Raw genomic sequence first — 27,978 nt, forward strand, 5'->3', positions numbered from 1 at the left:
TCTCTTCCTTGACACTGCTGGGTGGATTTGAACTGCCAACTTTTGGTTAGTGTTGTTGTTGTTGTTGTTAACCCATAAACCCACTGCTGTCGAGTCAATTCTGACTCATAGTGACCCTATAGGACTGAGCAGAACTGCATCGTAGGGTTTCCAAAGCTGTAATCTTTACCGAAGTGGACTCCCACATCTTTCTTCCATGGAGCAGCTGCTAGGTTCAAGCAGCCAACTTTTTGGTTAGCAGCGGAGCACTGAACCACTGCACCATCAGGGCTCCTTATTGTTGTTGTTAGGTGCCATTAAGTCAATTTTTGACTCATAGTGACCCCATGTGACAGAGTAGAGCTGCTCTATAGGGTTTTCTAGACTGCATTCTTTAAGACCAGTCCCTGGAGAAGGACATCATGCTTGGTAAAGTAGAAGGTCAGCGAAAGAGAAGAAGACCCTCAACGAGATGGATTGACACAGTGGCTGCAACAACGGGCTCAAAGATAACAACAGTTGTGAGGATGGTGCAGGACCAGTGTTTTCTTCTGTTGTACGTAGGGTCGCTGTGGGTCAGAACCAACTTGATGGCACCTAACAACAACACGCTGTCTAAGGAAGCAGATCTCTAGGTCTTTCTCTCACGGAGCTGCTGGGTAGATAGGCACCATCAACCTTTTGGTTAGTAGCTGAGTGTGAACCATTTACACCATCGAAGGCCCTAGAGATTCAAGGAACCATGATTCTAGACAGCTGTAGTCACATGACCGCGTGCAAATTTAAATGAAGCATTTACTTTCGGGCCAAATACATTGATTCAGTTCGTGTTATCCTTGGCCCAAACAGGTTGTCTGATTTATATATATTTGTAATTATACATTTATATATACGTATACATATATAATCTATTGCCAATGAGTCGATTCCGGCTCATAGCAACCCTGTAGGACAGAGGAGAACTGCCTCACACAGTTTCCAAGGAGAGGCTGGTGGATTCAAACTGCCAACCTTTTGGTTAGCAGTCGTAGCACTTAACCACTACGCCACCAGGGTTTCCGTATGCATATATATATATATATATATATACTTATATGTATACGTACATATATACATATTTATATATATGTATATATATATGCACATAAGAACTGAAAACTCATTGCTGTCTAGTTGATTGTGGCTCCTAGGAGCCCTATAGGACAGAGTAGAACTGTCCCATAGGCTTTCCAAGAAGCAGAGGGTGAATTCCTACTCCCCACTTTTTTGTTAGCAGCTGAGCTCTTCACCACTGCACCACCAGGGCTCCATACATATATGTACATACATACAAACACACACACACACGTATGTGATATCTACATCATATCTACCAGAGTGCACATAAATGTAGCAAGAATCATCAACATTTTTCAATTACGTTATCTTTTTTCTTTGTAATCGGAAGGAGTATTTTTTTATCTGGATGCAAGCACTGTATCAATGATATATTTTGTTAATATACTTTGTCTCTGTGTGCCCTAGGTTTTGCCCTCTTTTAAAAAAAAAAAAAAAAAATGAAACAAAGCCAGTTGCTATCAAGTCGATTCCAACTCATTGCGGTCCTGTGTGTGTGTCATTAGGTTTTTGACGTCTGATTTTTTGGAAGTAGCTTGCCAGGCCTTTCTTCCAGGGTGCATCTGGGTGGCCTCCAATCTCTCCAACCTTATGGAGTTAGCTGAATGAGTTAACTGTTGACATCACCAAGGACTCCACCCTCTTCTAAAGTGTCTTTTAATAAACAGATGTTCCCCCATTTTAATGGACCTCAATCAATCATTTTTTCCCTATTTGGGTAGCAAGGTTTGTGCCTGTTTAAAAAACCTTTGCCTCTCCTAAATCAGGTAGATTTTATCCTGTATTACTGTCTAAAGCAGTATTGCTTTATCATTCACATTAAGGTTTAATATTCCTCCTGAAATTTATTTTTGTGTGTATGATTTAAGATTGAGGTCAAGCTTTTTTTTTTTTATTTTTCCCAGATGGGTAGGAAAATTTTCCAACATCATTTATAAAAACAGCCCTTTCTTCCCCCACTGTTTTGTAATGTCACCTTGGTTTAAAACAAACAAGCAAAAAAAAGGAAAAAGAAAAAATGTCCACGTGGACATGGGTCAGCATTCTCCCAATTGGTCTCTCGTCCATATGTACGCCAGGGCAGTCTTACATGATTGCTACAGCTTCAGTAGAATTCCTAATATCTGAGAGAAAGAATGGTATAAATCCTGATATTCTTTTTCTTCAGAAGTATTTGAGCTAGTCTTAGCCTTTTAAATGTCTATATAAATTTTTGCCCCGAGATAATCTTTAACCCTTAAACAAAAAATATCCCCTGAAGTCTTCTTTAAACCAAACCATCGTTTATTTTAACTAGTAGAGAATGTCTGCCTTGAGCATGGTGCTTGGTTGAGAACCATCTATCTGGGGTCCAACTGACAACAGCAACTAGAAAGATGAGACAGGAACCCTAGGGGGCAGTGAGTTTATGTTAATGGGAGAGGAACGACTCTGAAAAAGAGGGTGAGAATGCTGCACAACTTGAAGATTGTCTTCAACACGTCACTGAATCGTCGATGTAGGAACCGTTGAATTTGAGCATGTTCAGCTTTGCATATTTTAAACAACAACAAAAACAAGTATTTTTAAAAATTTACAATCAGATTATTGACTTTCACGAAGAAACATATTGGGATTTTGATTAGCAGTTCATGAAATCTCGGCATCATTTGGAGGGGAACAGACATCTGTGAATTCCAGTCCATGAATGAGGTAAATCCCCCATTTATTCAGGGTCCTCATTTATTTCTCTCAGTCATGTTTTCCAGCGTCCTGGTAAAACTCTTACACACATCTTGTTACACTTGTTCCTAGTATTTGATCTTTGTAGCCTCAAGTATGTTCTTTGCAAATATTCTTTGCCAATTGGTTTTTGCTGATATTAGAAATATGGTTGACTTTTCACATTGAGCCTGCATCCAGCAAACTTCTTAAATTCACCAATTAATTCTAATAATTAATATGTAAAATAATTTGCATTTTCTATATACACAATCATATTGACTGTAAGTCTCGACAACTTCCTTCCCTCGCTCCCTCCCTCCCTCCCTCCGTTCCTTCCTTCCTCCTGCCTTGCCCGCCCGCCCACCTGCCCGCCCACCTTCCGGCCTGCCTGCCTGCCAGCCTGCCTTCCTGCCTCCGCCTTATGCCTTCTATTTCTTTCTTTTATTTTTTTCTTGCCTTATTGCACTGGCTAGGTTCTCTGCTACAGTACTGAATAGAAGTCGTGACAATGGGCAACACTGTCTCATTCCCAATCTCAGGTGATAACTTTAAACATTTTTCATTGAGCAGAATTTCTACTGGAAGGTGTGTGTGTGTGTGTGTGTGTGTGTGGCCTTTTCAGGTTAAGAAAAAGCTATTCTGTTCCTAATATGCTATACTTGTGTTGTTTTTTTTTTTACATCATAAATTGCTTTCAGATTTTATCACCTGCCTTTTTTGTCTGTTATGGAGACAACTTTATGTTATTCTTGTCTTCTATTAATGGGATGAATTCCAGTAAATTTTTTATTGCTGAACAAAATTTGCATTCTTGGAGTAAACCCAACTTTTAAAGCTGTTATTATTATTTTCTAGATGTTATGTATGTTTCTAGATTTGGTTTGCCATTATTGTGTGTAAAATTTTTCATCTTTGTCTATAAATGAGATCGACCTGTAATTTTTTTTTTTTTTTTTATGATGTCCAGGTCAACTATGACTCTACAGGTTATTCGGTCCTCATAAAAGAAGAGTTAAAGAAGTATCATTTTTTGTCATAAACCATGGAAGAGTTGGTGTAAAAGGGGTGTGTGTCTTTCTTAAATATTTGCTAAATTGATTAGCAAAAAATATCTGAACCTGGCCATTTTCTTCGTGCTAGAAAATTTAAATTATTCAGTACATTTCTTTCATCCCTGCTTTTTAATTTCTAAAACATTGTCCATTTTATCCAATTTAAAAGTTTTTGGCATAAAGTTGTTTAAATAGTGCTGTGATGGTTAAGATCGTGCGTCGACTTGGCTGGGCCATGATTCTCGGTGTTTACATGTGATCACCCCCATGATGGGATCTGCTGTGAGTAGCCCATCAGTCGAAAGCACGTTTCCTTGGGGGCGTGGCCTGCTTCCGAATATAAGCAGATATTCTGGCTTCTGGCTCACTCTGGATCCTGGGGCTGCCTCCTCTTCGTCTAACTTCTGGTTCTTGGTTCTTGAGCTAGCAGCTTGCCTGCCAGTCTTAGGATTCTTCAATCTTCACAGCCTGTGAGCAAGAGCCCTGCTCACTGACCTGCCACTCTTTGGTTCACCAGCCCCTATGGCTACGTGAGTCAAGAGAAGCCTCTATTCTGATCCATGGTCTTGGGGTTTTCCGGCCTCTACAATTGTGTGAGCCATTTGCTTGATACACATCTCTCTACATATATTTATAGGCTTTACTGGTTTTACTTCTCTAGTTTTTATTTATTTATTTTTTTTACTGGTTTTGCTTCTCTAGAGAACCCAGCCTAAGAAAAATATCCTTATATTTTTCTAAACATTTATAGGTTATGTAGGCGACTCCTTCTTTTTCTCTTGATATTTTTTTCTTCCTTGATTAGTCTTGTCAAAGTTTAATCTTTCATCCAAGCAATTTTTTGATTTTGTTGATTTTCTCTGTTTCATGTTTGCTATTTAATTCATTAATTTTTATCATTTCTTTGGGGTTATTTTTTTTCTAATTTCTTATTCTTGAGGTGAATTCTCAATTCTTAGATTTTCAGCTTTTCTTCTTTTCTGTAAAAGAATGTAAAGCTTTAAATCCCCCTCTCAGCTCTGCTTAAATGGCCATCACACATTCATATGTCACATTTTCACGACCCTGTAGATCAAAGTCCTTCTAATTTGTTCTTTGATATCCTCTTTGACTCATGGGTTATTTGGAAGTGTAGGGCTTAGCTTTCAAACTTACAAGATTTTCTAGTTAACAGTGAAAACGGCGAGAGCTGGAACTCAATGAGGACTGCCTTGTTTTTCCTGGTCTCGTAAGTTTTCTGCCTTTGACAGGGTTCCGCAGTCTCACCACTTTTCTATGGCTCATTTTAGTGGAAAATATTTGCGTTTTCCTTCTCTGACAAGTTTCGCCTTACACAAGTTGCCGTTTTCTCTTGTTTTACTGTGTATTTTTGGTGATTATTTCCAGCTTCATTGTTGCTGGAGTCAAAGCATACACTCTGAATGGTTTCAGTATCCTGATGTTTGTTGAGATTTGATGTAAGGTCCAGCATATGAATTATTCTTGTAAATGTCTCATGGTGCTTAAAAAGAGGGTGTATGCCACAGGCATTGAGTAAAAATAGAGTTCTAAATCTACCTGTTGGGTTGGGTGCCGTGGGTTCATTCTGACTCATAGAGCTGCCCCACAGGGTTTTCTAGGCTGTCACCTGTACGGGAGCAGATGGCCAGGTCTTTCTCCTGCAGAGTGGCTTTTGGTTGTTGTCCGTTTAGTTCCTTTAAATCTTCAGTCTCTAAGCAGTTTAAAATTCAGAAGGGCTGAAATTGCTCTTTGGCTCTAATGTCTTAAAGGCTGAAGAAGAGTAATGAGAGATACCTTCACTTGATGTGCGAATCATTGTACCCTATCTATACACATACTATCTACATTTTGATTTTACCTCCACCTACCTGCATTTATATCTAATCTATATCCATATCCACAGCTGTTGTTGTGTCCCTCCTGTCGATTCCAACCCATGGCCACCCCATGTGTTACAGAGTAGAGCTGCCCCACAGGGTTTTCCAGGCTGTAATCTTTACTGGTGAGCCCTGGTGGCACAGCGATTAAGAGCTCAGCTGCTAACCAAAACATCAGCAGTTTGAATCTACCAGCCACTCCTTAGAAACCCTACGGGGGCAGTTCTATTCTGTCCTATAGGGTCGCTATGAGTCAGAATCGAGTCGATGGCAAGGGACTTGAGTTTTTTGTTTCGTTTTGTTTTGTTTTTTTGAGTCTTTGCAGGAGAAGGTCACCAGGCCTTTCTTCTGTGACACTGCTGGGTGCCAACCCTTCAGTTAGCAGCAGAGCACTTAACCATTGTGCCACCAGGGCTCCTTCTACCTCTACCTACTAGGTGAAAATCAGTGAAAGTAAAAGTCAGTAGAAAATTCAAACCTTAAATTTGCACTGAGTTTTGGTGTGCCGGTTATATCTGTTACTGAAAGAATAAGCTAAAATTTCCTACTAAAATTGCGTACCAGCCTTTCACTTTGGTCAGTTTTTGCTTTATATGTTTTGACTTGTTGTTATCAGGTGCATACAAATTCGTAATTGTTTTATATCCTGGGTGGATTGAGTCTTTTGTCATGAAGAAGTTTTCATCTTTAGTATTCTTTTTTTTTTAATTAAGTTCTAAATTGATATTTGATATCAGCTGCTGACTGAAAGGCCGGAGGTTCAAGTCCACCCATAGGGGCTTCAGAAGAAAGGCCTGGCAATCTGCTTCTAAAAGTCAGCCACAGAAAACCCTGTGGAGCACAGTTCTACTCTGACACACATGGGGGAGCCATGAGATGACGTCAACCCCATGGCAACTGGTTGGGAATCCCTGGGTGCTGCAAACAGTTAAGCGCTCAGCTGCTAACCGGAAGTTTGGAGGTTCGCATCCACCCAGAGGTGCCTTGGAAGAAAGGCCTGGCAATCTGCTTCCAAAAGGCCACAGCCTTGAAAACCCTTCGGAGCGCATTTCTACTCTGAGACACGTGGGGTGACCACGAGTCAGAGCTGACTCTACAGTGAGTGGCTTCTGGTTACTTTGATATTAACGTGACTTTAACAGCTTTCTTTTGGTTCCTGGTCTTGTGATACATCTTCTTCCATGCCTTCCCTTTGACCCTTTGTATCCTTATATTTTACACGTGTCTCTTTTAAGCAGCATGTCATTCTCTTTTTTAAATCTAGTCTGATCATCTTTGTTTTGTTTTAACTGGGGCAGTGAGCTGATTTACACTTAAGGTAATTATTGATATTTTACGAGCTTTATCTTACGCTGGTTAAACAAACAGGCAAACAAAAACACAGACACAGGTCAGAGGGTGGAGTGGAAGAGATGTGGTTTAGAAACAGGGCGTAGGAAGGACTTGTGCAGACCCCACGTGAAACTGTTCCACAGGGTTTTCTTGGCTGTAAATTTAACAGAAGCGGATGACCAGAGCTCTCTTTCAGCGCACTACTGGGTGGGTTCAGACCACTCGCCTTTCAGTTAGCAGCCGAACGCAAGCCATTTATGCCACCCACACAGAGTTGCTATGATTCGGAACTGACTCTACGACATACGGCAACATCTTTTTTCCCCCTTTGGCTTGAGGGCCCAGAAGATCCTGGTTGGCTGTATATTTGATGCGCGTGTGATGTGGTTGCCAGGAATACTGACGTGGTCTCGGACCTCAATGGCTGGCTCATTTCACCCTGAGATGGGCAGGCACCATGTGCAGTGAGAGCAAACTGCAGACACACGCAGAGCGAGACCGTGACGGTGACACTCCCCCAGCCCTTGGCATTGGGGGGTGCTGGGGACTCTGAGAATACGCAGCCCAATGAACAAACAGCTCTCAGGGGAAGGGGAGTTAGGGACCGGCTTGACGACGTTCTCCTTCAAGTATTTGAATGTCTGCCATGTGCTAGAAGAATCAGATCATGTAGCCTTCATCAACCAAGGTGCAGAACTTAGAAACGTGCCCTTGGGGAGGCCAAATTCAGGTCACTATGAAGAAGGGATATCTACTGCCAAAGACGAGACAATTTCTTAATGAGGTGGTGAACCTCCCGTCACTAGAGGCATCCAAGCACTGCCTGGACGACCACTCAGAGAAAATTGAAGGTGGGCTTCAAGTGAGAGTAGAAGGCTGAACGTCAAGATCCCTCAGTTTCCTTCTCAATGTCAGCATCTGCGAGAAGTCAATCAGAGGCTGTGTGCCAGCTTTCTTTCTGCACCTCCCAGAATTCCGAGTGAATGGCTCCAAAATGGAAAACTCTCCGTCGCATCGTCGGTGTGTGCCGCTGAGCGTCTCCAGTGGAAAAAACAGCCTTATCCTCTTGGGCAAGAGTCTTGGCAAACACCCCGTGAAACGAACAACTGTGCAACATTGTTTTATTCTCAGGCCTCACATTGTACATAACTTGTCCCCAAAGGGAATAGAAGACCTTGTAACAATACTATAAACACTCATCCTCGCAGTCCAATTTCAATATTTTAAAAAAAAAAAGAGCCGAAAGATTGGATTTTCTTTTCTTATGATAAATTCAGAAGTTCCGTCTGGAGGAATCAGGCCATTTTTTGTAAAGTCTGCATTTATTCTGGGAAAACCCCCCAGGGCCCTCCGTTCGAAATGCAAAGCTGGGGCGCGTTTGGAACTTGGCAAGAGGCTGTCTAACGTGGGATGGCCAAGCACGAGGAATTTCTCAGGCAATTTCCCATGATAAATGCCTCTGTGTGATTTACGGGAGGAGTGGGGAGGCGGAGGAAGGAGACCCTTCGTAATTTCATTAAAGATTAAGAAAAGATAATAGCGATTGCCAGGTGGCGAAAATATCCTCTTTTTTTCCAAGAGTCAGTAGAGAGGGGTCTTGGCAGGAAATGATGATCTAAACGGCTCTTCTGGTCTCCTCCTGCCTGGCTACAACATCACCCCTCTTCTGTGTCCTCCCCCCACCCCATCTCCTTTTGGTTTTGTTCTAATCATGTCCTATTAAATCCCGCGTCTTCCTCGCCATTAAACCCAGTTTTTTTACCATCAGGTCGTTTCCAACTCTCGGCAGCCCCAAGTGTCTCAGAGTAGAAATCTGCTCCACAGGGTTTTTTTCTAATTTTTTTTAATTTTTATTTTATTGTGCTTTAGATAAAAGTTTACAGAACCAACTAGTTTCTCATTAAACAATTAGTGCACATATCGTTTTATGACATTGATTGCCGACCCCATGACATGTCAACACTCTCCCCTTGGGTTCTCCGTGACCAGCTTCCCTGTCCCCTCCTGCCTTCTTGTCCTTGCCCCTGGGCTGGTGTCCCCCTTTAGTCTCGTTTTGTTTTATGGGCCTGTCTAGTCTTTGGCTGCAGGGTGAACCTCAGGAGTGGCCTCATTACTGAACTAAAAGGGTGTCCGGGAGCCATGCTCTCAAGGTTTCCCCAGTCTCTGTCAGGCCAGCAAGTCTGGTCTTTCTTTTTGAGTTAGAATTTTGTTCTACATTTTTCTCCAGCTCAGTCCGGGACCCTCTATTGCGATCCCTGTCACTACAGTCAGTGGGGGTAGCCGGGCACCACCTAGTTGTGCTGGACTCAGCCTGGTGGAGGCCCACAGTTTTCAATGGCTGATTTTTCAGAAGCAGATGGCCAGGCCTTTCTTCTGAGGCTCCTCTGGGTGGACTTGAATCCCTACTCTTTCACTTAGTGACTGAACACATTAACTGTGCCACTCAGAGACGCCAGTTGTCTTAGAGTTGACTCCGAGTTCCGGCGCCCCCCATATATGTCACAATGAAGCTGTTCTCCATAGGGTTTTCCATGACTGATTTTTCTGAAGTAGATCTCCAGGCCCTTCCTACAAGGCTCCTGTGGGTGGACTTGAACCTCCTACCTCCTGGTTAGCAGGTGAGCATGTTAAATGTTGGCACCGCCCAGGGCTTCCCTCCTCAGCGTTAGACAAGGACCGTTTGAGGACGAGGTATGTGTCTTTTTAAGGAGAGTTTAGAAGGGAAGAATGAGGATATTGGACAGACAGGGCTCACATCTCAACTTTACACCTCACACAACCTCTCTGAGTTTTGATGTCTCATCAGTACAACCCTGGAAACAGGTCCCAGCTAGGCGGTGTGTTGGGAAGGTTATAAACGATTTGACGAAACCCATAAAAGAGAGGCAGTCAACATAGTGTTGGTGCTATTAAGAGCAGCAATCCTGGATGTTCGGGAGTTAACCGGGTGCTCAGAATCCGGGGAAGAAACTTTGCCTTTATTTCACAATGAAATAAAATCTATTACCTCTTTGTCGAAGTGTGTGTGTGTGTCTATGTTTATTACGTGTGTATATCTACGCATCTATGACTACCTTTTTATGCACGTATATCTGGGAATAAGCTTCAGTTTTAAGGCAAGAGAATAGATACAAGGAAGTCGTTTTGCAAGAAACTCCCGCCAGGCGTTTTATTTCCTCTGGCTTGGAGCTTGTGCGTTTTAATAACAGTGTGTCTTCAAATAGATACTTTTGAATGTTTGTGGTTGGAATAACTTGTATCAAATGTTGAATTCTGAGGGTAGGTGACATCTTTTCCCTGAAATGTCTCCCTTGGTGCCTTATACTTGGTAGATGTTTAATAAATATTACTTGAGGGTGAGAGGGGAGTCCTCTGGCAGTACGATTACTATGGGGTGTTTATGCAGGCTGCTAATTTTGAGTAACCGGATAGCCCATTTATAAGAGCCATCCAGGTAGAGGAAGCAAGGATTGGCCGTTCCTCGCTCCGTACACGGGATGCCTGTCTGCATTTTTTAAATACAAGTCTAACCGAGATCTCCCAAAGGCATCCGAAAAATGCCTTAATATGCACTAACCTTTAATTTCTGCGTGGTTGGACAACTCAAAAATAGATGAATGGATTTCTGAAACTTTCCCAGAAAATCGCTCTTGGTCTAAAGCCAGCATTTGGTGCAGAAAATAATGAGTAAGCACGAAATACTGAAAGAAGGGGTTTAGCGTAAAAATATAATCTCGGCCTTAAGAAGAGCCATGTTTAACAGCCTGCAAGTCGTATTTCAGTGGTTTTCAGAAATTGAACTCGGTGAGGTCAAGTCTCAGCGTCACACTAGTGATTCCCATTAAAGGTTTGCTGGACGCCATCATAGAATCTCATTTCTAAGAATCCTTGGGAACAAAAAGACATTATTTTTTCTTTTTTAACTTTTATAAGAGAGGGTTATACTAGCCTCTGAATTAACAAAAGAGTCATAATTTTATGCCATGATACCTTCTTTGCCATATATATATATGGTATGAGGGGACACTTTGTCTCAGCACCAGACGAGTGAGATTGGGCAGCTCTTGGTACTCAGAAACCAAGAACTTGAATGCACTGAAAAATGTGTGGACACAGGAAATACGTTCATCTATCACTTTTCTTTTAAAAGTTGGAAAATGAAGTGCTTTGGACAAAAAGAAATATCAGCAAGGAGAAATGGTGGATTCCCCCCCCTCCGGCATGTTTCTTCTGTAGAGTTAAAAACAACTCTAAAGAAAACCAGAAGAATTTAAAAAAAGATAATAATAAACTTACGTAGAGTCTGTTTGAAATATGAAACTCAGCTAAACCGAGAAATAAATTGGATCTTTGGGATCTTTCTATTTGGTTTCAATTTGGCTGATGATATTCACTAGAATCCTTTTCATGTTTAAAAAATTAGGCTAGGTTACCAGTCTTCAATTTCGATTAGATCATGCAAAAAATGGAAAAACCAGATGCGCTAATAGTTCTTTCAAGGTGTAGTGTTTCCAGCGTGCGAGGACGTGGAGTGTCTTTTTCGATCCGGTGTCCTTCTCTGTTAATCTTTTTTCCGTCTCTACTTTGTGGAAATCGTCTTTCTTTTTGGCTTCCTTTTCCCAGTAATTCTACATTTTAGACAAGTGTGGTTAGAAAAGCCAGGAAAACAATCTGTGTCTGTCTCCTCTTCCTGTCTTCTGCCCAAACCTAGTATTTCTACGGAATACTTTTATTATTATTAAACAAGAGCCTGTAAGTATTACAAACACTCCCCCCACCCCCAGGAGTGTACTTGTTAATGATGGAGACTGGTGCTGGGTTTTCCATCTATATTAACCGTGTTTCTTTCTTTCCACCGCACTGCTTCCACCATCATGGTTGTGTATGTTTGGGAAACAAATGTTGCTTTTTTTAAAAAAATCAAATTTTATTTATTTTGGGGGAAAATGTGCACAGCAAAACATACACCAATTCAGTGATTTCTACATGTACAATTTGGTGACATTGATGGCATTCTTCAAGCCGTGAGACCGTTCTCACCCTCCTTTTTCAAATCACCTCACACTGTGACCGTAAAAATCAATACTCTCTAAGCAAAAACTCTCCCTTTCCCCCTCCCTCCCCTTGTTGTTGTTAGGTGCCGTGGGCTCATGGCGACCCCAGGTGACAGGGTGCAAACTGCCCCATAAGGTTTTCTTGGCTGTTGTCTTTACAGGAGCAGATTTCCTGGTCTTTCTTGTGTGGAGCTGCTTGCTGGGCTCGAACCGTAGACCTTTCAGTTAGCAGCCAAGTGCTTAACCATTGTGCCACCAGGGCTGCCTGGTGACCACCAGTAATCTTTGGTTTCTGTATACAGTGAAACCTGCAAGAGCTGGGACTCGACGGGACTGCCGTGTCTTTCCAGGTCTCTAAAGTTTTCTGCCTTTGACAGGACGCAGTCACCACTTCTCTGTGGCTTCCTTTGGTGGAAAATATTTGCGCTTTCCTTCTCTGACCGGTTCCCACCTTATACAGGTTTTGGTTTTTACAGGTTTTAAGGTATTTGCTTATTTCCTGTAAGTGAAATCATACAGCCTTTGTCCTTTTGCCACTGACTGACTTCACTCAGCACCCATGTTGCCTGTGTTGTGGCTGGCATGCTTCAGGACTTCGTTTCTCTTTATGGCTGCGTAGTATTCCACTGTGTGTATGGACCACATTTTGTTTATCCATTAATCTGTTGATGGACTTTTGGTAAGATTCGTTTTTAATGGACAAAATATCAGGAAGGACAGCAGTCAGCCATTGTCATAGAGATGACCTTAAGTTCAATTCAGAATGTCATAATAAACCATGTTTGGGGGTTTTCCTTCTAGACATGTCCCCAGAGATGTCTCTAAGCCATGCTTCCCCCTAACATAGGCACCCTGCTCCCCAGCTGTCTTGGTCATCTAGTGACATTGCTGTAACAGAAAGACCACAAGTGGATGGCTTTAACAAAGAGAAATTTATTCTCTTGAAGTCTAGGAGGCTAGAAGTCTGAATTCAGGGCACCAGCTGCAGGGGAAGGCTTTCTCTCTCTGTTGGCTCTGGGGGAAGGTCCTTGTCATCAATCTTCTCCTGGTCTAGGAGCTTCTCAGTACAGGGACCCTGGGTCCAAAGGACACACTCTGCTCCCGGCTCTTCTTTCTTGGAGGCATGAAGTCCCTCTCCTCTCTGCTTGTTCCTCTCTTTTATATCTCAAAAGAAGCTGACACAAGATACAAACTAATCCTATAGATTGAGTCCTGCCACATGAACATAACTGCCTCTAATCCTGCCTTATAGAGTTTAGGATTTACAACACAGAGGATAATTACATCAGATCACAAACTAGAGGACAACCACACAGTGCTGGGAATCATGGCCTTGCCAAGTTGACACACAGTTTTGGGGGGACACAATTCAAAACACCTCATGAGACTGTCTCCACACAGACACCAGGAGACTTGGATGAAAGGGGACATTATTCTCAGCACGAGAAAGCCAAGTTAATGTCACTCAGACAGAAACTCCGATGAAGCAGCCAAGCTTTCCACCTCTCCCGAGCACTATGGTTCTGATCACTGAGGGCACAAGGGGCCAAGGTACCTTTTCTCTGCCTTTCTGTCTCGGTGCCTCAGAAGACGGGCTCAGTGATATTAAACAGCTTCTACCGGGGCCGAGAAAAAACAAATACAGCAAAGAGAACTGAGATGAGAGAAGCCATGCTCTTTTTCAAACCTATTTCCTAAACGGTACGGAGAAGTCCCCGAGGGCAGGCACAAAGCCTGTGACCCACATGATCTTCCCTTTTGTACCTGCACAGAGCTCCATGCACCTGCGGGCAGGTGTGTAATTACTTTTCCATTACGAAGTCAGTCTGAGGAGTGTGTGTACGCCATGACCGCTGGATTGAAGAGGAACCTAGTCTCCTAGCACTGCTATAAAAGAAACACCACAAGGGGGTGGCTTTAACAAACAGACATTTATTTTCTCACAGTTCTGGGGGCTAGAAGTCCTAATTCAGGGCACCAGCTCTAGGGGAAGGCTTTCTCTCTCTGTGGGCACTGGGGGTTCCTTGGGGATCTCCACATGGCATGTATCTTCCCCCATCTCTGCCTGCTCACCTCTGTGTTTAGTCTACTGTTTTTATACCTCAGAAACGATTAGGTTTAGAGCCCTGGTGGTGTAGTAGTTAAAAGCTATGGCTGCTAACCAAACGGTTGGTGGTTCGAATCTACCAGGTGCTCCTTGGAAACCCTATGGGGCAGTTCTACTCTGCTCTACAGGGCTGCTACAAGTCGGACTCGACTCGACAGCGAAGGGTTTGGTTTTTTTTGTCTGGTAAACTGATTAACTTCACTAACATAGCAAAGGAAACCCTATTCCCAAACAGGATTACATCTACTGGCATGTTGTCGTGTGTCGCCAAGTCCATTCTAACTCGTAGCAACTCCATGTGACAGAGTAGAACTGCCCCCACAGGATTTCCTAGGCTGTAATCTTTTCAGAAACCAATCGTCAGGTCTTTCTCCCAAGGAGTGGCTGGTGGATTTGAACCACCAACCTTCCAGTTAGCAGCTAAGCGCTTAACTGCTCGCAACACCGGGACTCCTTTTACACAGGCATAGGCGTTAAGATTTACAACAAGTATTTTGGGGGGGACACAATTCGATCCAAAGCAGAGGGTTAATCTGCCCACTTAGCTACGCTCAGCCAGAATAGATCATCCTTTGTAGGGTTTTTTTTTTTTTTTTTTTTTGCACAGCTTGAGTGCAGGGCCGTGAGGAGTACTCACTGTTTTTTTATTCTACTTGTCATACACACAGGATGGCTTAAAAATAGCGTTTGCATCCAAAATGCTCCTATATATCTTTCTGAAATATTCTAAATTTCCCCAAACTGTTGCAGAGAGCTGGATTGAAACTCCGGCCATCAATTCCGTTCTTGGCGCCATACCTCACCGATAACGGTGTTCCCGGGGGTGGATTTAGCACAACTAATCAGCCCTGGAGAGGGGCTCCTTAAAACCGAGCAGGAATTTCCCTTGCAGATGCATCTAGGGGCTCTGGAGCTCCGCCGGGCATGTCTACCATTTTCTGTAATTTTGCTCTAAGTCTCAATACACTGCAATTTGATTAAGAAAAATAATCGGTGTTCTTAATGAGGTATTTACTTGTAATATTTTCAGTGGTCTCTGAGTTAGGTTTCCTGAGATGAAAGATGATTTTAAAAATGGCTAAAGGTAATGATTTTTTATAGCTTAATTTAGACGATATTGAAAATTATGGGGGAGGAAAAAAAAAAGCCAACCCAGAAACACTGCCACCTTATTAAAGATCTCTGAGTTTCTGCAATTTAAATACTACACTCAGTCATCTATTTTATGTATTCATACTTCAACAACAAGCATTACTAACATAGTAATATCTTTATTTCCATATTGTTTCTTTAATATACCGTGGGGAGCTGGGAGCTGTGTTTGCTCAGTAATTATTTCCATTAGAACTAGCAAATTTTCTCGAAAAGGGCTCGGATTTCTTCGCATATGGTAGAACCTCTCCTCTGCAGGCCCCCGCATTAACTGAACAAACGGAAAACGTTCGCCTGTTACCAGGACGCGGCTCTCCGTGCTTCACCGCACAGCTGTGCAAATTGCAGTCAGCTTCAAGGGTGCTTGCCTGCTTCTGCTGGGATCCAGGTGTCATGTCAGCCAGCTAACTTTGACAGTGAGTGTTAAAAGCTCTGACGGCTTTTCAGAGTCCCTGGGTGGTGCAGATGGCAAACGCGCTCACTGCTCACAGAAAGGCTGGCGGTTCAAGTCTGCCCAGAGGCACCTTGGAAGAAAGACCTGGCTACCTACTGCTGAAAAACCAGCCGTTGAAAACCCCATGGAGCACGCAGTTCTGATCTGACACACGTGAGGTCGCCTTGAGTTGGGGTCCACTTGACACCACCTGGTTTTTAGGAGTCCCTGGTGGCGCAGTGGTTAAAGTGCTCGGCTGCTCACCGAAAGATCGATGGTTCCAACCCACCAGCCACTCTTCAGGAGAAAGATGTTTCAGTCTGCTTCCCTAAAGATTACAGCCTTGGAAACCCTAGGCGGCAGTTCAACTCTGCCCTATAGGGTCACTATGAGTAGGAATCAACGCGATGGCAGTGGGTTTGGGTTTGGTTTTGAGTGGTGCCAACAGTTAACATGCTTGGCTGTTCACCAGAAAGGTTAGGGGTTCAAGTCCACCGAGAGGTACCTTGGAAGGAAGACCTAGTGATCTACTTCTGAAAAGTCAACCACTGAAAACCCCATGGAGCACAGTTCTACCCTGACACACATGGGGGTGCCATGAGTCAGAATTCACTGGACTGCAACTGGTTTTCTATGGCTTCTTCTCCTACTTCCCTTGGGTCAGGGATGACTCGATGGCACCTAACAACAATGACAACAACATCATTAAGCCTATGGAACCAAGACTGGCCACACGATTTCCAGGGTCTAGAGAAAATGGAAACGCGGGACCCCTTGTTCAAAAATTATTAAGAACTTCAAGATGGCGGTCTCAGCATGAAACGGAGCGTGGGGCCCTTCTGGGCATGGGCCTGTGCAGCTTCCCAGTCTGCACCCCGTGGTAGCAGGATTTTAAAAAGACTCCAAGGCCCCCACCCCCTGGTGTGCACACCCTGCATAACTCCCTTCTTCTGAGCGTGGGCGGGACCGAGACGATGATGGGACGGTCACATCTGATTAGCACTGCAGAGAAGCGGCCCTGGTAACACAATGGCTAAGCCCATGGCTGCTAACCAAAAGCTTGTTGGTTCAAACCCATCAGCTGCTCCTCGGGAGAAAGACTTGGCAATCTGTCCCCATAAAGATTCCAGCCTAGAAAACCCTACGGGGCAGTCCTCCTCTGTCGCGTGGAGTCTCCGTGACTCACAAACCAACTCAACAGAATCCAGTAACAAAGGGCAGAAGTGAAAGCATGTTTGCATATGTAATTAACATTCTCAATCAGCTGGGAAGGGAGATTATCCCTGGTGGGCCTGATCTCATCAGGTGAGCCTTTAAGAGAGGCCTTCGAGGTTCCCCCAAAGGAAAGATTTGAAGAGAGAGAGTCTCTTGCTGGTTTGAATGGAGCAAACAGTCTTGTTATGAGAGGGTTGGGGGAAAGGCTTTGAGGCACCTCTAGGGCTGAGAGGGTCCCCGTGCACAAGTAAGTGAACAGGACATTGGTCCTGCAGCCCCAAGGAACAAGCATCTTCCAACGACCTTGCAAGGGGACCCTGAGCTCCATGTGGGAATGCAGACTGGCCAACGCCCCGAGTTCAGGCAGAGGACCCGGCCGCACCAACCAAGCTCGGGGCCCCTCAGAGCAGACTGCCCTGGGTGACCCTCCAATCACACACTCATGGCCTGAGAAGCAGCCCCAGGTACACAGTGTTAACTAGAACAAACCAAAACCGTAGACGCTGAGTCAGTCCCAACTCACGGTGACCTCACATGTTATAGGGTAGAACTGTGCTCCTTGGGGTTTTCTTGGCTGTAATCTTTACAGAATGTGGAGTCCCTGGGTGGTGAAGACGGTTAAGCGGTTGACTGCTAGCCAAAAGGTTGGCAGTTCGAACCCACCCAGAAGTACCTGCGAAGACAGGCCTGGTCACCTGTTTCCGGAAGGCACAGCCTTGAAAACCCTGTGGAGCAGTTCTAGTCTGCACGCACGGGGTTTCCATGAGTTGGAATCAACTCAGTGACAACTAACAACAATCTTTAAGGAAGCAGCTCACCAGGACTCTGTTCCGTGGCACCAGTGGGTGGTTTGAATACCCAACCTTTAGGTTAGTAGTCGAGTACAAACTATTTGTACAACCCAGGGGCCTCAGACTGGGATGGGGGTTCTCAAAGTTGGCTGGGAAGAAAGCTTTGAGAAACGTGGGTGCTGGAGTCCCCACCCCAGAGACAGATTTAATTGTTGTGGGGAGGGACATGGCAGCAACGCATTGTCTAACGTGCAGCCACAAATGTGCAAGCTCCTGCCTGCAACTCAATAGCAGTGCAGAGATGGGGGGATTAGGCAAGGAGACAGAACCACTGACTGCCCCCCAAAGTGGGTGCTGGTCCCGCTTGCCTGGGCTTTTACTCACAGGGCAGACCCGAGAGGTGACTGGGGCAGAGATCCCCCCACCGCTGCTCCTGTAGGAGGGGACCTCTTCCCCAGGGAGGGGCCCATCAATGGGGGAGCAAGGGGGCAGGTCCCCCCTAAGTCTTTGTTTCTCCTCTGGTTTAGGGGTGAGTCCTGTGTACTCTGTCTTGCCATCAAAGCTGAATTCCGTCTTCCAGCCCAGCTTCCTGTATTTTCTGAATCAGAGAGACTCGGCTTTAAAAATGGCTGTCTGGTCAGCCTCGGAGGCCTCCCTTCCCTTCCCTCCCTGCTTGGCTGGGCGTTTCTGGTTTCCAAAGATCATTTTTCGACATGCCAAAAGGAACTGAATATCCCATTTTCAGAGTATGGGTTATTTTTCTTAGAGGAAAACAGTCTTGAAAGGAAAAAAGAGAGGGAGGGAGGGAGGGAGAAAGGGAAGAAGGAAGGGAGGGAGGGAGGAAGGAAGCAGGGAAGAAAGGAAGGAAGGGAAGGAGGGAGAAAGGGAAGGAGGGAAGAAAAGAGGGGAGGGAGGGAGGAAGGAAGGAAGGGAGGGAGGGAGGGAGGGAGGGAGGGAGGGAGGGAGGGAGGAAGGAAGGAAGGAAGGAAGGAAGGAAGGAAGGAAGGAAGGAAGGAAGGAAGGAAGGAAGGAAGGAAGGAAGGGGGAGGCAGGGAAGGAGGGAAGGAGGAAGGAGAGTATTTTCTACTATTTCTGACCCCTGCAACAACAACAACAAAAAAAAAAAAACCACGGCTGTCGAGTTGATTCCAACTCATAGCGACCCTATAGGATTGAGTAGAACTGCCCGAGTTCTACCGGAGTTCTACTTGGAAACTCCAGAGTTTCCAAGGAGCGTCTGGTGGATTCGCACTGCCGACCTCTTGGTTAGCAGCTGGAGCACTTAACCACTGCTCCACCAGGGTGATCCCTGGAGACAACATAAATAGGCAGGAATCCCAGGGCCATAGCGTTGGAATCCAGGTAGCGAATGTAACACACGCAGGTATACCAGCAGTTGATCGGCTAATTGCATAGGAAGGTGTTATGGATTGCACTGTGCCCCCCAAATTATGTGTGGTAAACCCTAACCTCTATACCTGTGTAAAAGGAGCCCTGGTGGCACAGTGGTTAAGTGCTCAGCTGCTAACCAAAACGTCTTCGATTTGAACTGACCAGCAGCTCCGTGGGACAAAGACCTGGCCACCTGCTTCCATAAAGACTCACGTTTTGGTTAGCAGTCGAATGCCGCCAGGGCCCCTGTGGTGTACTTGTGACTTAATGTCCCGAATTTCACACAAACACCAGGACTCAGCCAGTCCAAAGTGTCCTTACTTCAGAGAGGCCACTCTTAAAACAAGCCACGCCATCAGCACGGGGACGTGATAAGCAGACACTTCTTCCCTGCTGACTCCTGGTCCTCTAAGATCCTGGTCTTTCACCATTTCTACACAAGGACCTGGAGTGGACATACGTGAAGGGGTGTTATTCTTCATCAAGGCGTCCTTCCTGGTGAATTAGGGGTGAATGCCTCCAGAGAACGTTGGCTGAGAGCATGGGGGTGTACGGATAAGCCAAGGGGCTGATTTTGGGAGTGCGGGTTCAGCTACGGGTAAACGGATGCAGATGTTGTCGGGGCAGACCTCCCCTGCCCCACCTCGGCTTCAAAACTCTGTCTTGTGTTGTCACCATGTGACTTCAGAGTCTATTCGTCATGATTTTCAATAATGCATTGAACAAATCTGCTGCAAAAGACCCCTTTAAAGTGTTGAAAAGCAAAGATGTCACTTTGAGGACTAAGGTGCGCCTGACCCAAGCCATGGTGTTTTCAATTGCCTCCTATGCGTGTGAAAGCTGGACAATAAATAAGGAAGACCGAAGAAGAATTGATGCCTTTGAATTTATGATGTTGGAGAAGAATATTGAATACACCGTGGACTGCCAGAAGAACGAACAAATCTGTCTTGGGAGAAGTACAGCCAGAATGTTCCTTAGAAGCCAGGATGGCCAGACTGCATCTCACGTACTTTAGACATGTTATCAGGAGGGACCAGTCCCTGGAGAAGGACATCATGCTTGGCAAAGTACAGGGTCAGCAGAAAAGAGGAAGAGCCTCCACCAGATGGATTGACACAGTGGCTGCAACAATGGGCTCGAGCATAACAACATTTGTGAGGATGGTGCAGGCCTGGGCCGTGTTTGGTTCTGTTGGACATAGGGTCACTGTAAGTCAGAAGGGATTTAATGGCACCTAACACAACATACCCTCAATGTCTCTTTCTCACTAATTCATGTTGTTATGTGCTGTCAAGCAGATTCCAACTCATAGCGACCCCACATGACTTTAGAACTGGCCCACAAACCTCCCAGATTTAGAAAATACAGGTTTTCTTGGCTGCAGTGTTTATGGAAACAGATTGCCAAGTCTTTCTCCTGAGGACCAGTTTAGTGGGTTCCAACCGCTAACCTTTTGGTTAGCAGCTGAGCTCTTAACAACTGAATCACCATGGCGCCTACACTGAGTTATATTAGTGTTTAAAACCTGTTATCAGGATTTCATGTTCAAAATACATTACCAACTTAATCTTGGCTTATTCTGTATGCATGTGTGTGTGCGTATTGTGTGTAAACATGTATTCACACACACATTTTATCTCCTTGTTAATAAATTCCAAATGATTTTATTGTATAAACATTTCTTAAAAGCAAAACAGTTGTATTTCTTCAGAAGTATTCCGAAAAATCTGAGTATTTTACACAGACAAGAGAACCCTTTGTGACCAAATTTTTATTTCAAACTGTGAGAGAAGATAGCAGAAAAGAGAAGGCAGCCTGTAACTTTATAATCATTAAATAAAGTTAATATTAAACGCAACAGTGTTCAATGAAAGACATTCAGTAAAAGTGAGGAATTCGAACTTTCAGCTGCGTAAACGTTTCATTTTTTGGTTAGATTCACTATGTGTTGACTTCCAAAGCAGAAATGTTTCGACAAATAGTTAACATTCCTAAACACGCCATCCGTTTGGGAATGATGGATGATCAGACCTTCTCCTGGGAGTCGCAAATGCTGCCAGGTACTGTTTGTAGCACAGTAGTTTCCTGGTTTTAAAACTATAAGGCGCAGGAAGGTCTTTTTCTTCCCCTATCCCCAGAAGCCGGGATATTTGTGAAGCGTCTGTGCAGAGCCCTTGCTTCTGCCTGGAACTTTGCCCAACGGATACTCGGTTCTTGGTTTTCATCAGGTAATAAATACCAAAAACAAACCAAACCCGTTGCCGTCGAGTTGATTCCAACTTATAGCGACCCCATAGGACGGAGTAGAACTGCCCCATACGGTTTCCAAGGAGCGCCTGGTGGATTCGAGCCGCTGACGTTTTGGTTAGCAGCGGTAGCTTCATCAGGCAATAGAGACTGCAAAATATTTTTGTTTGCTTAGTTTTGCACGTATGAACTTGCAGATGGGAAAAGTAAGATCCTAATGGCTTTCATTCCAACTACCCAGCTTGTATTTATTGGGGCTTGTTTACTATTATGTTAAAAAGGGCGAGGGGAGAAGGCCGTGCTGATTCTCTTTCCATAGTTTTTAGAATTTTCACAGGGTTTCTGCAGGGAATCCCGAACTCTTTTAACCTTAGTAGTAAAAAAAAAAAAAATTGTATAGGGTTGTTGTGAGGCAGAATCTACTCGATGGCAATGGGTTTGGTTTTTGGTTTTTAAATGTTTATATAATATAGACTATGTTATACACTTATATATGATTTTTATACATTGTTATATACTATTCTAGGAAACCCTGGTGGCATAGTGGTTAAGAGCTATGGCTGCTAACCAAAGGGTCAGCAGTTTGAATCCGCCAGGTGCTCCTTGGAAACTCTATGGGGCAGTTCTACTCTGTCCTATGGGGTCTCTATGAGTCGGAATCGACTCTACGGCACTGGGTTTGGTTTGGCTTTATATACTATTCTAAAGCCATAATTCTATGGATCTTATATATTATACTTTATATATAAAGTATGTATTTATATGTAATTTATATATGCAATTATTGTACATATTTGTCTACATAATGTTACTTATTATGTGTACACACATATAATATTTTATACATCACTTATGTTATTATATTTTATGTATGATGTATACTTACATAAAGGAGCCCTAGTGTTGCGGTAATTTAAGCACTCGTCTGCGCCACAAGAGAAAGATGTGGCAGCCTGCTTCAGTACGGTCTTACAGCCTTTGGAGCCCTATTGGGGCTGGCCTACTCGATCCTACAGGGTCGCTATGAGTTGGAATCAACTCGATTGCAGTGGGTATATACTTATGAATAACTTATAAATTATTATATAGGTATATATATTATATATTATTATATAATTTATATATATCATTTTATCTATACTGATACATAATTTATATATTATTATATATAATATATACGTGGGTTTTGTTTTTTTATATGTAATTTATATATTGTTATATATTATTGTATATATTTCTGTATATGATTCACATATTAAATATATTGATAATAGTTATATTTTATATAATATTGTTAAATAGTTACATATAATTTATGTATATTATGTACACCTACATATAAAAATATCGTATACAAACCCGTCTTCAAACAAGCACAGACAGAGTGCTCCTTGGAAGCGAGGATGACGAGACTTCACCCCAAGTACTTTGGACACCTTATCAGGAAGGACCAGTCCCTGGAGAAGGGCATCATGCCTGGTAAAGCAGAGGGTCAGTGAAGGAGAGGAAGACCCTCAACGAGACAGACTGACACTGTGGCTGCAACAATCAGCTCAAACGTAGCAATAATTGTGAGGATGGTGCAGGGCCTGGCAGTGTTTCCTCCTGTTATATGTAGGGTTGCTATGAGTCGGAATGGACTTGATGGCACCCAACTACAACAACGTATACATATACGTATAAAACTTTTATATGTGTGTGTGTGTCTATGTATAATATTTTGTAACACATGATTTTTAAAGGACAAATTGACCGGAAGATTATATATTAAAAACAACCAAATCAAAAAAAAAAAAGAAAATCCAGTTACTTAAACAAGCACACTACAGATACCTAGTTATATTTTACTGCCTCTTTACAGGAACAGAAAACATGTCCCCTGAATTTTCAAGGCAGTCCCTGATGGAGGATCAAGTCCGTGGCTCTAGCATCTTGCCTCTGCCTGTATTTCAGTTTTAGGGACGCTCCCTTCTCATTCTGCTGTGTGAATCCCTCTCGCCGATTCCTAAATCCTGCCCAAAGCTCAGGATTATCGGCCCTTCCTTCCCCGATAAAGAGCTTCCTCCTGTCATTCCCCAAGCGTTGTAGAATCACTTGGAACTCTTCCTAAATCTTTGTTTTCAGAATTTCAGGGAAACTCAAACACAGCTTCCCCGGGCACAGGCCGTGCCCACCCAAAGATTCTCCTCTGCTGCCCGGCCACCCGTCCCAACGGCAGGGCTGCAGTCACTCAGATCCAGAGAGAATAATAACCGTGCCTGATTAATTTTCTGTTTCCACTTATGTCTAAACTATTGCAAGCCCTGAGCTGTGTTTTTGTGCTGGGTGGGGTGGGGGGATGCAAGCCAGGAGGCCCAGCCCCAACACCGTCTGGTCCCTACCAGTCTGTACAGGGTGGTTTATTGGCCAGAATGACCTGGAACATTCCAGAACATTCCGGTCAGCCCATGAGCTGCCATCTTGCCCCTTAACAGCCCTTCTGCATTTATCATCCTCATAAATTTCTTTTAAGCTTTAGGGACAGGGACGTATTTTTTCCCGTTGCTCTCTCTGGTCTGATTGTGTTTTCCTTCCTTTAGAATTTCAGGTTGTTTTTTCTTAACTATCAGTGATCAATCTGAATCATAGATATGGGTATTTCTTATAATATCATAACCAGTTACATTCCTATAAAATTTCAGGTTGTTTTTCTCAACTATGAGGAATCAATCTGAATTATCTGAATTATTTTATAAACATAGATATAGACATAGATGTAATTATAAATATATTAGATACATACACACACTTATATGTATATATATTGCGTGTATAATATATATTAATCTCTTGTTCATTTAGGTATCTCTACAATATTAAAATAAGTTTTATTTCATAGCAAAAAACCTTAGTCTTTGACAGCTTAGACGAATGTTATTCTCTTTGAGACCCGGGTGTGGTAGGAAACGTCTCCTGCCTGGCCGGCCCACCCTTCCTGCTGACCACCAGTACCCTCAGTAGCCGGCACCATCCTGCCTCGGCCAAGGGCGAGAGTCGGCCAGGGCTTTCTCGGTCTTACTCCCCATCTCTACGTCTCAGAAGAAACACTGGCTTTCAAAATTTCTAAAGACCTATTAACATAAATGTGGAAAAAATTCCACGTGCCGGGTTGTGCATCTGGACGGGAGATTCGCTCAGAAAGGACCGTTCTCTCTGTTGCAAACAAAATCTCCGCTCCTGGAGGTCAGCTTCGGCCCCAGCAAGGGTCTGCAGGTTAGCGTTTCTAATATACCCTGGACCCAGGGGCCCTGAAACTCCTAACCCTCCAGGTTCTCGATTCTGCACCCGCGAGTGACTTTGCCCAGACATCCGGGGATAAAAATGCTCTAAAAAAAAATAAAAGAAAAAAAAATGCTCTACTCTACCTAAATATATTTATCTTTCTGATACTGCCACAGCTAAGCTGGAGCCTTTTCCTGGGTCTGTCATTGGCGGTCACAGAGTTACTAAAACAAACGCCGATAACAACTTGTAACGAGTTCTGTAAAAACAGGAGAGCTGGCTCGGGACCTGGCCCACAAGAAAGACCCTGTGTGTGTGAGAAAAAGAGAGAGAGAGAGTTACAAGACTGTAAATACCTCCTTTGCTTCTGTAGATTAAAAAAAAAATTACTTCCTGAAAAATAGAAGTACCCCCAGCTCGCAGCACTACCTTACTCGCTCTCCTAGCTGAATGGCAAATGTTCACTGAGTGTTGGAGGCCTTAATTTCTTTTCTTAATGGACTTGATTTTTTAAAGCACTTTTAGGTTTGCAGAGAAATGGAGCGGAAAGTACCGAGAGCTCCCATACAGCCTTCTCCCCCTGCAGGCGGCTGCTCCTATTATTGCCATCTTGCATTCCAATGACATTTGTTACAATGTAACAACTTGAGTCAATCTAGATACATTGTTTCTAACAAAAATCCCTCATTTACATGAGGGTTCACTCTCTGTGCTGCAGGGTCCCGTGGGTTTTGACAAATGCGTAATGTCACATGTCTACACTTACAGCGTCAGACAGAACAGTTTCCCTGCCCTAAAAACCTCCAGTCACACTTTTTTTTGTTAGAACAGTTTTAGGTTTGCAGAAAAATTGTGCATAAAGTACAGAGAGTTTCCGTATACCCCCTTTCCCCCTGCACAGTTTCCTCTAATATCAACATCTTGCATTTCTCTGGTACGTTTGTTACAATTAATAAACCAACAGCAATACGTTGTTATTAACTGAAGTTCACAGTTTACAGGAGGCTTTACTCTCCGTGTTGTGCGGTCGTGTGGGTTCTGACAAATGTATAATGCCCTGTGTCCACCGTTGCAAGGTCAGACAGAATAGCTTTCCTGCCCTAAAAATGCCCCTCCCAATCATCCCCCTCCCTCCCCCGGACCCTTGGCAACCACTGATCTTTTCGCCGTCTCTCTAGCTTTGCATTTTCCAGAATGTTCTCTACTTGGAATCACACAGTGTGCAGCTTTTTCAGACCGGCTTCTTCCAGTCAGCAACGTGCATTTAAGGTTCCCCCACGTCTTTTCATGACTTTTGTAAAAAAAATCAGTGCAGAGCTGGTTATATCTGCCGTCAGGGGCTCAGCAGCCCACACAGGGTCACGGGCAGAACTTAGCCTTTTGTCTCGCTCAGCTTCGCTTTTAGAATCCGTACACATTTCAGGCCACCAAACAAGAATAAATCCCTGCCATCCGTAGCCTTGAAATGAATGAGTAAATTCTGCTACCAACGCATCTCATTTCCCTGTGGCCAGGACGAGCTTCTTACTTGCCATATTTTCTGCAGGGTGAAAATACAGCCAGACGCAGCCTGCAAACGACAGAAAGTCTGTATGGTTATTAAAATGCAGCGCAGCCTATTACCATATCAGGGTAGCTGTTTCCCCAGCTGAGAGGTCGCCAAGGGACACAGGGATTGCAAGTGGAGCTGAGAGGTGTGGGAACAGGCTGCAGCCAGGTCACATCTGTGCCCACAGGAGATAGGAGTGAGTGTGAGTGAACACCTACAAGTCCACACCTACCCAGGTCTCCTTGAGCCCGGAGCTCCCCAGGGCCAGCAGGCGGGTTGTTCCCCAGACCTCCAGAAGGGGACGGTGCCCCCGATACCAGGCTATTCGTGGGTGTATAATCCCGGCGTCCTGGTGTGCAAAGGTAACCCCCTTACTCCCACCTAACAACCTCGCTTGCATCTCATTCCTGATCCGGAATTCGCCCAACACGGTTCAATCCTCCCAGCGGAACCATTAATATTTTAATTTAATCAGAATTTCTTGAAGTTGTTTGCCATGCCGAGCAACCTCGTTGGCTGTCAGCCCCCATCAGCTTGTCATATTAGAGGGGATTGTCCCCTGAATCTAATCCACTTTAAATGATTTCACTGGGCCGAGGTCTATAAATCATTTCTCGGCGGGCTTGCTGCGTGAGGGCTGGGTTAGTAAACAAATCTCGCTGGTTTTACTTTAGGCAGCAATGAACTTCGCTTTATCAACTTCTCATTGATTTCCGCGCTCTGAAAGGTCAGGAAAAAAACTCTCCTTTACATAAAAACGTTATTAATATCAGGGCCGTGTACAAGCAGCCCTAATTAAGGCAAGTCCAGTGCTCCGTGGTCAGCCTGGCTTTCAAACGGGGCGCACACGTTTCCACCGAGCCCCCTTTGGAGTTGGGGATGGCTAATTCGTTTCCAAAAGGTTTACTTGTGCCTCTCCAATGAAAACAGAAATTAAGTGAATATTAAGAAGCACGGCGTCCCTGCGGACGGAGCCACGCATCTGAAAGCTGATGGGAAGAGGGAGCTGGGACATTACGGTGAGCAGCGTGTGGTACAGGGTGGCGCTGCACACACCGTCATGTTGATTGAAGGGGTGAAGGGGGACCCTCAGAACACACACCAGCACAGGCACACACATACATGTACACACGCACACACACACCACTTACCACACACACATTGACATGTGCACACAGTCTCAGACGCATCCCCATGCACACACAGACTACAGACATGCACACAGTACATACATGTACACACACAAACATACATACCACACATATCAAGTACATACACACGTACCCAACATACACACGAGCACGCACACACACATGCCCCATGTGCACACTACATAGAGGATACATGCATACATGTGCACACACAAACATACACAGCACAGATATCAAGTATATACACATGCACCCCACATACAGACACACACATGGGCACACGTGTACATACAGGCCCCATGCACTTACCGCAAACACACACACACCACACATATCACATACATACACATGCATGCCACATACACACACACACACACACAAAAACTCATACACTCAAACACACATCGCACACACCACCCATATACACACACGGCCCAGGCACACAGCCTCAGAGCTAAGAAGATGCGGCCAGAACTCACGTAATTAGCAATTGTCACCAGGAGATTTACAGGCACAAGTTAACACATTCCAAGGAGAAGAGGTAACCACTCCGAGGCTTTCCC

This window comes from Loxodonta africana, chromosome X (genome assembly GCF_030014295.1).
Source record: "Loxodonta africana isolate mLoxAfr1 chromosome X, mLoxAfr1.hap2, whole genome shotgun sequence".
Classification (NCBI taxonomy): Eukaryota; Metazoa; Chordata; class Mammalia; order Proboscidea; family Elephantidae; genus Loxodonta; species Loxodonta africana.